Raw genomic sequence first — 12,238 nt, 5'->3', positions numbered from 1 at the left:
ACAACCAAACCATATTACACTCTTGAATAATGCAACAATTCACAAGCCTGTGCAGACAATTAAATGATTTATTTTCTTGTCCGTACACATTCAATTAGCTGTTAGTACTTTTATATTCGTATTCCCATACGAATATAATAGTACAGTAACATTACCATACAGTGTCATTCATATTATAATACAGTGCATTTGGAAAATATTCAGGCCCCTTGACACAATACCCCATAATGACTAACCAAAAAAACTGAAATATCACATTTACATAAAGTACCAGTTTGGACACACCTACTCATTCAAGAGTTTTTCATTATGTTTGACTATTTTCTACCTTGTAAAATAATAGTAAATACATACAAACTATGAAACAACACATATGGAAACATGTAGTAACCAAAAAAGTGTTATTTGATATTTTTCAAAGTAGCCACCCTTTGCCTTGACAGCTTTGCACACTGTTGACCCTCTCTCAACTAGCTCCATGAGGTGGTCACCTGGAATGCTTTCCCAACAGTCTTAAAAGAGTTCCCACATATGCTGAGCACTTGTTAGCTGCTATTCCTTTGCGGTCCAACTCATCCCAAACCATCTCAATTGGGTTGAGGTCGGGTGATTGTGGAGGCCAGGTCATCTGATGCAGCACTCCATCACTCTCCTTCTTGGTCAAATAGTCCTTATACAGCCTGGAGGTTTGTTGGGTCATTGTCCTGTTGAAAAACAAATGATAGTCCCACTGAACGCAAACCAGATGGGATGGCGTATCACTGCAGAATGCTGTGGTTGCCATGCTGGTTAAGTGTGCCTTGAATTTTAAATAAGTCACAGGCAATGTCACCAGCAAAGCACCATCACACCTCCTCCTCCATGCTTCATGGTGGGAACCACACATGTAGAGATGATCCATTCACCTACTCTACGTCTCACAAAGACACGGCAGTTGGAACTAAAAATCTAAAATTTGGACTCATCAGACCAAAGGACGGATTTTCCCTGGTATAATGTCCATTGCTCGTGTTTCTTGGCCCAAGCAAATCTCTTCTTATTGGTGTACTTTAGTAGTGGTTTCTCTGCAGCAATTTGACCATGAAGGCCTGATTTATGTAGTCTCCTCTGAACAGTTGATGTCGAGATGTGCCTGTTACTTGAACTGTGCCTGTGAAGCATTTATTTGGGCTGAAATCTGAGGTGTAGTTAATTGCCGATTACAAAGACTGGTAACTCTACTGAACTTATCCTTTGCAGCAGAAGTAACTCATCATAGCGCTTGATTATTATTATTGCTACTGCACGTGAAGTAACTTTCAAAGTTCTTGAAATTTTCCCAAATTGACTGACGGTTCATTCATTGTTCTTTATTGTTTTGTTTAGTGAGTTTCTCTTTATTAAAATTATGTGGAATTCTATGCACGCTGCACCTTGGTCTCATCATTACGACGATCATGACAGTCTTTTGCCAAATAGGGCTATCTTCTGTATACCACCCCTACCTTGTCACAACACAGCTGATTGGCTCAAAGGCATCAAGAAGGACAGAAATTCTACAAATCAACTCTTAAGAAGACACACCTGTTAATTGAAATGCAATTCAGGTGACTACCTCACCTGAATGGTGGTCCTTCTGTAGCTCAGTTGGTAGTTGGTAGAGCATGGCGCTTGTAACGCCAGGGTAGTGGGTTCGATCCCCGGGACCACCCATACGTAGAATGTATGCACACATAACTGTAAGTCGCTTTGGATAAAAGCGTCTGCTAAATGGCATATATTATATTATTATTATTATTATATTATATATTATTATTATTATTATTATTATTCATTCATGAAGCAGGTTGAGAGAATGCCAGGAGTGTACAAAGCTGTACAAAGCTGTCATCAAGGCAAAGGGTGGCTACTTTAAAAAAAATCTCAAATATATTTTGATATGTTTAACACTTTTTTGGTTACTACATGATTCCATATGTGTTATTTGTATTCACTATTATTATACAATGTAGAAAATCATAAAAATAAAGAAAAACCGTTGAATGAGTAGGTGTCCAAATCTTCACTGGTACTGTGAGTATTCAGACCCTTTACTCAGTACTTTGTTGAAACACCTTTGCGAGCGATTACAGCCGCAAGTCTTCTTGGGTACGACACTACTAGCTTGGCACACCTGTATTTGGAGAGTTTCTCCCAACAAAATGTGGAAAATGTAAAATGATCTCAATACATTCTGAATGCACTGTATACGCTACACAGCTAGGTAACATTAGCTAGCTAGCTAAACAAACAATAACTTCTGAATCCTCACAAACGTGCTGGCTGTAGTTGAATGCTGATGTTTAGCTGAACCATAGCAGGCCAAGCTCTTAGGCTTATACAAGCTACCTTATTAAAGTTACCTTAGAACAAATCAGGTTTCATTTGATCAATTTCACGGAAGTCATTATATGAGGTAAAAGCAAATTGCGACTGAAATCGTTAGTTATTCCCTGGGGAGTTGCTTCTTGTCTGGACCTCGGTGGCTTAGTGCAGTCAAGCAAAAACATCTAAATAATCGCTTGAGATTTAAAGCTACAATTTCAGAATGTTACAGGCTGTTACTACAATTTCAGATAAAAACTCAATTAAAACAAGTCTAAAAAATATGCTAAATGTCTGTACATTTGAGCTGTTTCTAAAACATTGCCATGCTATTAAAATGTTCACTGTAAGTGTGTTGGCTCAATGAGACATTTCTGTTTACACTGCCCTGCTTAGAGGGAGGCAACTGTCCTGCGCTACCTGGTATACCTTACAGTATACGTGTAGTCGAGAGTATTTTTGCGTAAAGCCTATTAAGTATGAAGAGCCTCTGTTTCTGGAGGGGGAAGCAAACCAAATTGCATTAATCACACTGGGTCTCGGTGAAGAGGGCTACAGATCAAAGACATACACAGGCTCTTCAGGGGAAACACTTTAACATGGAGATGACTGGATGGGTGCTGCCACTTATCCACAGGCAAGGACAAATGCACACATACACACACATACTATCTCTGTGGGGCACATGCACACTCATACAAGAACATCTGCTGTTGCATTTACAGATTTGCTTACACACACACACACACACACACAAACACACACACACACACACACACACACACACACACACACACACACACACACACACACACACACACACACACACACACACACACACACACACACACACACACACACACACACACACACACACACACACACACACACACACACACACACACACACACACACTCTCTCTCTCTCTGAGCACAGATGACCTGTCTCAGTAATCAGTGTGCTGCTGCAATGTCGGCTCAGAGGATAAGCCCCATCTCTCTCTCCTCCCCTCCTCCTTTCATCCCTCTCTCTTTACACAGCAGTTGGATGGCTGACAGCAGGTTTTTGGGAGGACCTTGTGAGCCCCCCCCCCTTCCCTCCCAAGGGCTCTGCTTTTCCTTTTACCATCGATTTACCCAGACATTGGGAGAGAAAACACACACCACACAGCAGGAAAGAGCAAACCAACAGTGCTAGTTGATTTGCCTCCTGCTCATAAAGCCTTAGTGGATGACACCATTGCATTATTAATATGTTTCTGACATATTATTCATATGTGGAACATACAGCACTCATCCCAGATTGAGTGATGGTTGTGTTGCAGCACGTTACCAGACTATTTTGGTCCATGTGACTTGCCATCCTGGCATGTTGTTGTTCCCATACCAGGAAAGGAATGGCACCTCTGTGAAAATTACATTTTGACATGAATGGATGTATTTGTGTGTGTGTTTGTCCATTTGCGCACATACGTTTCTGTGTGACAGTGACACACCATCTTTCTTTGTCTGTGTCACGCCCTGACCATAGAGAGCCCTTGGTTTTCTATAGTGTTGTAGGTCAGGGCGTGACATGGGGGTTGTTCTAGTTTTCCTATTTCTATGTTGGTTTACTTGGTATGGTTCCCAATTAGAGGCAGCTGATTATCGTTGTCTCTAATTGGGGATCATACTTCATTGTTCCCACCTGGGTTGTGGGATATTGTTGGTGTTTGTGCTGGTGGCACATTTTGTTCCTTGTTTATGTTTGAAAGTTTCACTTAAATAAAAGATGTGGAACTCAACGCACGCTGCGCCTTGGTCCGACCTTTTCAACAACCGTGACAGTCTGCAACATTCTGAGCAGCAGTAGTCAATGTGAACACCAGTTCCAAGTTGAACAGAGGAACCGAACTGTTTGAAACGGGTGATCACAGAAACCACACGATGACTGAATGAGTGCTACGCCACTGCCGGTGCTTTCCACAGTGTATAATCCACAGGCTTTGTTTTGAACGGGGCCTTCCTGCCTGCTAGGACAGAGCCCTCGTGAGACTAACCCTACACCAGAGAGCAGGACAAAGCATGCTGGGGATTCTGACCTGGGGATTATTCAAAGGGATACAATGTTTAGAATTTCACAGATAAATAATGCATAGAGGTTAGTGATGCACTGATATGATATTTTTGGCCGATACCGATATCCGATATTTTCCTTGCCCCCCCAAAAAAATCAATACTGATACTGATAACCAATATATAAAAAATTAGCGGCCTTTTTAGCATTCTAGTACAGTTAAATAGTTCACGCACACACATGGACACAGCGGTCTAAGGCACTGCATTGCAGTGCAAGAGGCATTACTACAGTCCCTGGTTCGAATCCAGGTTGTATCATATCCGGCCATAAATGGGAGTCCCATAAGGCGGCGCACAATTGGCCCAGCGTCGTCCGGGTTTGGCCCGGGGTAGGAAGTCCTTGTAAATAAGAATTTGTTCTTAACTGACTTGCCTAGTTAAATAAAGGTTACAGACACACACCACACTGACAAAAAAAGTTATTTTGTTGGCATTTACGTTTGTCCCCATTACCAGTAAAACATAATCAAAACCAATTTCTTTCACTTACTTTCTGTGCTGTTTCATTCTTCATTTGTTCAGTCATTTTATTCTCAACCATGACAAGTAAAATAACAATTGTGGGGGGTACTGGTACAGAGTCAATGTGCGGGGGCACCGGTTAGTCAAGGTAAATGTACATGTAGGTAGAGTTATTAAAGTGACTATGCATAGATGACAACAGAGAGTAGCAGTGGTGTACAAGAGGGGGGGGGGGTAATGCAAGTAGTCTGGGTAGCCATTTGATTAGATGTTCACCAGTCTTATGGTTTGGGTGTAAAAGCTGTTTAGAAGCCTCTTGGACCTAGACTTGGCGCTCCAGTACCGCTTGCCGTGCGGTAGCAGAGAGAACAGTCTATAACTAGGGTGGCTGGAATCTTTGACAATTTTTAGGGCCTTCCTCTGACATCGCCTGGTATTGAGGTCCTGGATGGCAGGAAGCTTGGCCCCGTACGCACTACCCTCTGTAGTGCCTTGCAGTCAGAGGCCCGAGCAGTTGCCATACCGGGCAGTGATACAACCAGTCAACAAGACTATCAGTAAAGGGTTTGGCAGCAGCAAAACAGTGATCAGACATCCCCCTTTTTATCTATGTAGGCTATTACATTATTTTAACCAGCTCTCGTTACTATTTTGGCTGAGTAAAAAAAAAAACCTTGTCGGCTATTTGCCCATCATTTACATTTACATTTACATTTAAGTCATTTAGCAGACGCTCTTATCCAGAGCGACTTACAAATTGGTGCATTCACCTTATGACATCCAGTGGAACAGTCACTTTACAATAGTGCATCTAAATCTTAAAGGGGGGGGGGGGGTGAGAAGGATTACTTATCCTATCCTAGGTATTCCTTAAAGTGGTGGGGTTTCAGGTGTCTCCGGAAGGTGGTGATTGACTCCGCTGTCCTGGCGTCGTGAGGGAGTTTGTTCCACCATTGGGGGGGCCAGAGCAGCGAACAGTTTTGACTGGGCTGAGTGGGAACTGTACTTCCTCAGTGGTAGGGAGGCGAGCAGGCCAGAGGTGGATGAACGCAGTGCCCTTGTTTGGGTGTAGGGCCTGATCAGAGCCTGGAGGTACTGAGGTGCCATTCCCCTCACAGCTCCGTAGGCAAGCACCATGGTCTTGTAGCGGATGCAAGCTTCAACTGGAAGCCAGTGGAGAGAGCGGAGGAGCGGGGGTGACGTGAGAGAACTTGGGAAGGTTGAACACCAGACGGGCTGCGGCGTTCTGGATGAGTTGTAGGGGTTTAATGGCACAGGCAGGGAGCCCAGCCAACAGCGAGTTGCAGTAATCCAGACGGGAGATGACAAGTGCCTGGATTAGGACCTGCGCCGCTTCCTGTGTGAAGCAGGGTCGTACTCTGCGGATGTTGTAGAGCATGAACCTACAGGAACGGGCCACTGCCTTGATGTTAGTTGAGAATGACAGGGTGTTGTCCAGGATCACGCCAAGGTTCTTAGCGCTCTAGGAGGAGGACACAATGGAGTTGTCAACCGTGATGGCGAGATCATGGAACGGGCAGTCCTTCCCCGGGATGAAGAGCAGCTCCGTCTTGCCGAGGTTCAGCTTGAGGTGGTGATCCGTCATCCACACTGATATGTCTGCCAGACATGCAGAGATGCGATTCGCCACCTGGTCATCAGAAGGGGGAAAGGAGAATATTAATTGTGTGTCGTCTGCATAGCAATGATAGGAGAGACCATGTGAGGTTATGACAGAGCCAAGTGACTTGGTGTATAGCGAGAATAGGAGAGGGCCTAGAACAGAGCCCTGGGGGACACCAGTGGTGAGAGCGCGTGGTGAGGAGACAGATTCTCGCCACGCCACCTGGTAGGAGCGACCTGTCAGGTAGGACGCAATCCAAGCGTGGGCCGCGCCGGAGATGCCCAACTCGGAGAGGGTGGAGAGGAGGATCTGATGGTTCACAGTATCGAAGGCAGCCGATAGGTCTAGAAGGATGAGAGCAGAGGAGAGAGAGTTAGCTTTAGCAGTGCGGAGCGCCTCCGTGATACAGAGAAGAGCAGTCTCAGTTGAATGACTAGTCTTGAAACCTGACTGATTTGTATCAAGAAGGTAATTCAGAGAGAGATAATCCGGTGACACTCATATTTAGAAACATTTAAGTTATTTTCCTGTAACAATTGCTTGTTTTCCGTTTTGTTTGATTACAAAACAAACCTTTAGTAGCAGAGGACGACAGATTAATCGGCATGGCCGATTATGGCCGAAGGCATTGCAATCCACAAGAAGACCATGTGGCAGGCTGACCAATTGTTACGCGAGTGCAGCGTTAAAACGGACCTTGTGGCAGCAAGGAGCCAAAGGTAACTTGTTTGCGTTAAACGTATCTTATAAAAAACAATCAATTTTCACATAATCACTAGTTAACTACACATGGTTGATGATATTACTAGGCTAGCTTGTCCTGCGTTGCATATAATCAATGCAGTGCCTGTTAATTTATCATCGAATCACAGCCTACTTCAGTGCAAGCAGAATCAGGGTATATGCAACAGTTTGGGCCGCCTGGCTCGTTGTGAACTAATTTGCCAGAATTTTACATAATTATGACATAACATTGAAGGTTCTGCAATGTAACAGCAATATTTAGACTTAGGGTTGCCACCCGTTTGATAAAATACGAAACGGTTCCGTATTTCACTGAAAGAATAAACGTTTTGTTTTTGAAATTCTAGTTTCTGAATTTGACCATATTAATGACCAAAGGCTCGTATTCCTGTGTTTACTATATTATAATTAAGTATATGACTTGATATTTGATAGAGCAGTCTGACTGAGCGGTGGTAGGCAGCAGCAGGCTCGTAAGCATTCATTCAAACAGCACTTTACTGCGTTTTGCCAGCAGCTCTTAGCAATGCTTGAAGAACATCTCTGTTTATGACTTCAAGCCTATCAACTCCCGTGATTAGGCTGGCAATACTAAAGTGCCTATAAGAACATCCAATAGCAAAAGGTATCTGAAATACAAATGGTATAGAGAGAAATAGTCGACGCATCATAATAACTACAACCTAAAACTTAACTGGGAATATTGAAGAACTGGGAATATTGAACCACCAGCTTTCATATGTTCACCATGTTCTGAGCAAGGAACTTAAATGTTAGCTTTTTTTACATGGCACATATTGCACTTTTACTTTATTCTCCAACACTGTGTTTTTGCATTATTTAAACCAAATTAAACATGTTTCATTATTTATTTGAGACTAAATTGATTTTATTTATGTATTATATTAAGTTAAAATAAAAGTGTTCATTGTTCATTCAGTATTGTTGTAATTGTCATTATTACAAATATATATATGGAAACCGGCCGATTAATCGGTATCGGATTTTTTTTTTGGTATCGGCATTGAAAAATCATAATCGGTCGACCTCTACTTAGTAGGCTATCCTTACCTTTCTATAATGAAAGCTGGTTCAACAGCAAAGCATATGGCCATTTTTATCCATATAATGATCTACTCGTGACATTATTGCCAACATTCTTTTGCATTTTTCACAATTAACATAAGCCTACCTGCAGTGTGTACTCCATTCGGCTTGTATCCATCCCCTTTTCCAAAGAGTGCCTTTGTCCGGTTACCAAAGACTCGCTCCGCCAAACAAAAATGTTTCAGTATAATGCCATATCAACGGTAGGCCTGGCTATATCTTGCTTATTGAGAAGGTGCCTTACACATACAATGTAATTTACGGGAGCCTAGTCACTTGTTACTGTAGGCTATGTTATCTAATAAACTGTAGTATCAATCCACAATGGACTAGGACGACAATATTCCATCCCCCAGCCGAATTGGACTTGATGACACAGCAAAGACCGTCAATAACCTACAGAACTTGAGACAAACACATTCAGTATAAGCCTTGGAACACCTTGATTGAACAGTGTTCATTCATCAAAACCCAGCCCTTTCGCGCCACCGCCAGCTATTGCGTTCATAATAACGTCTGTGAAAATAACTCAAGTATTCCTGACACACCCTCGGACCTATAGTCCTACTGCCAGCGCTTAAATGTACTATTGTGTTTGGTGTGTTGAAACGGAGCCCCTACAGTCTTGACTGAAAAGGTGGTTAGCCTTGTGTACTGAGCAAGGGGAGCGGGCTTGGCCCATGGAGTCAGCACTGTCAATCACACTGTGCCTGCCTCGGGTTAGGGTGACACACACATCAGGGAGGCAGGGCATGAGCCTCTGATCTGAGGTTTACAACGCTGCCCCACAGCCCCGCCTCTGGATCATTAAAGGCAGCCAGACACACACACTATACCTCACTGGCACAGAAATACAATTCATGGGTGTAGTTCACAGTGCCCCAACTATTACCCACCTGAGACTCATTAGCAGCGTGTACACACACACACACACACACACACACACACACACACACACACACACACACACACACACACACACACACACACACACACACACACACACACACACACACACACACACACACACACACACACACACACCTCCCTTGGGTTCCTGTGTGAGGCAGGGCTGCCACCTCCTGCATTCCTGAGAGGAACTCGTCTCACATTGTCAGAGCTGTGGCCTCCAGGGTCTTTCCCCCCTCTCTCTTTCTCACTCATTAACCTTTATCAAACAGTAACTCCCTGCAGGTCTCTTTGGCAAAGCTTGACTGAACACATACCTATCCACGCTACCACACTCTTACATAAACCACCCTAGCACAAAGAACTAGAGCCCTGCACGGGCATGAATTTTCAGCCCGAGCCCTACCCATGACCGACGTTCAGGCCCTATCCAGGCCTGATTACTTCTGCCAAATTTACCCAGGCCTGATTGCTTCTGCCCTGTCCAAACCCAAAATCAGAAATAACTTCAATTGTTAGTAATGATTAGCTGCTTGTCTCTGTCTGTCCTCCCCCTCCCTGCTCTGCATGCGCTCTTCTGCTGGTCTGCCTGCGTGAGTATCCATAGCAATGACTCCGCCTTGGGCTGCTCAATGACGAGACGCAAAAGAGCAGTTAGCTGTTGTGAAATCCCCTCTCCTGTCGACTCGGACAATGTTCTGGTCTTATATTTGATGAGGTTGAAGCACTTCTGACACGCTGCTACTTAATAATCTGTATGAAGTTGTCGTTATTTCCTGTAGGATTCTGAAGGGGAGAAAGTCCACAGTTCAGAGTGCAAGTTATGTAGCTAGTCTCAATTAGCCTAGCTAACGTTAGCTAGCTAGCTAGCCAGCTTTACTATCTTATTGTAGCTAATGTTATAATACGGTTATGTCTACTCTAGTGTCATGCTTGTTGTCATTTCCTACACTTCTCTTTGTCAAGTTGAAGTACATCTATACTGGCCAAACAGATTGCAATAAAATTCACCTCTTTTGAGTTGCTAGAGGCCAAATACATATGTGATACCTGGCTATGCAAAGATATGCTTTGGAGGTATGAACTTTCCCTGAGGTGAACTATCTAGAACAGGGATGGGCAACTGGCAGCCCGCCAGTCGGGGTCTCAACTTACTGTTGAGAGTCAGAATAGTAGAATATATAAAGGTGCAATTTTGAAATTTGGTTGTGCGGTTGTGTGTCAGCAGTTTTTCTCTTATGTCTGTCACTGACAGCTTTAGATTGGTAAGTTAGTCTAGCCGGGGGGGGGCATTGGTTTACCTAGTTACTCTCGCTCAGATATCATATTTACAAATAAAAAACATTTCTCTCCACCTAATAGCAAAATGTGCAGAATTACTCTCCGCGGTCAAGAGGGGGGCCGCTAAAATGTTTTGCTCGCAAAGAAATTGCATGTGTGGGTATAGATGTAGGTACGCAGACCTGCGAGCCACTGTGGCCCCCACCCCCATCAAAGTTGCCCATCCCTGATCTAGAATATATAGAACACTTGTGTGTAATGAGTCCAGTGTCAGGGGTAATGATAGACACTGTGGTGCACAGTACAGTGCTGTTGATTGTGTGGGCTGGGCTGGTAGTGAACCAGACCAAGAGGAATGTCGAAGAAACCATCTCACTTAGATTAACATCACAGCTGGACACTTGGCCTGTTGTCATCATCAACTGGTCCACAGTCAGTCACACAACCAGCGGGACTCTACAGCACATTTTCATTTGAGACATATTTTGGTTCAGCTTTCGCTGCTGCACACTGCTGTTATTTTGGGTTGGAATTATCGGACCGGCACTTTATCGGACCGGCACTTCCTTTTTAAATCAGCACTAGAAATGTTAAAAAAGGATATGAAAAATATATTGTTGCGGCCATAAGCGTTGGACATGTTGATGTTGGTCCGTCCCATTTATTTTCAAAGCACCCAAAGAGTTAGAGAATTTAAAACCTGATTTGGCCGTATATTTACAGTATATTGATTGTAAATGTGTCTTGAAACATTGTGAACAGGTGACATACTGAACAGGTGACATACTGAACAGGTGACATACTGAACAGGTGACATACTGAACAGGTGACATACTGAACAGATTACATACTGAACAGATTACATACTGAACAGGTTACATACTGAACAGATTACATACTGAACAGATTACATACTGAACAGGTGACATACTGAACAGGTGACATACTGAACAGATTACATACTGAACAGATTACATACTGAACAGGTGACATACTGAACAGGTGACATACTGAACAGGTGACATACTGAACAGGTGACATACTGAACAGATTACATACTGAACAGGTTACATACTGAACAGATTACATACTGAACAGATTACATACTGAACAGGTGACATACTGAACAGGTGACATACTGAACAGATTACATACTGAACAGATTACATACTGAACAGATTACATACTGAACAGGTGACATACTGAACAGGTGACATACTGAACAGGTGACATACTGAACAGGTGACATACTGAACAGGTGACATACTGAACAGGTTACATACTGAACAGGTTACATACTGAACAGGTTACATACTGAGCTACAAGGCACAGTCTTCTCCTCCTCTGACTGAGCTGTTGAGTGGGTTGAGGGAGAGCTGCAGTTCATGGTCACGAGATAAAAGGAGTCCACCTTTTGAAGTAAGGTCCCGTTGTCTCTAGTCCTGTGTGGCTCAGTTGGTAGAGCATTGAGCTTGCAATGCCAGGGTTGTGGGTTTGAGTCCCACTGGGGACCTGTATGAAAAAGTACGCATGGTGGCATCCAGTAGACTGCCAAATCCAAGTGTAAAGACATTATCCACTTTTAATGAGTTCAGCAGTGGGCCCGGCACCATTGAACTGTCACACAACCACCTGCTTGTAATTTCAGCCA

The sequence above is a fragment of the Oncorhynchus gorbuscha genome, linkage group LG07 (assembly GCF_021184085.1).
Source record: "Oncorhynchus gorbuscha isolate QuinsamMale2020 ecotype Even-year linkage group LG07, OgorEven_v1.0, whole genome shotgun sequence".
NCBI lineage: Eukaryota > Metazoa > Chordata > Actinopteri > Salmoniformes > Salmonidae > Oncorhynchus > Oncorhynchus gorbuscha.
Note: the sequence above shows the minus strand (reverse complement) of the source record.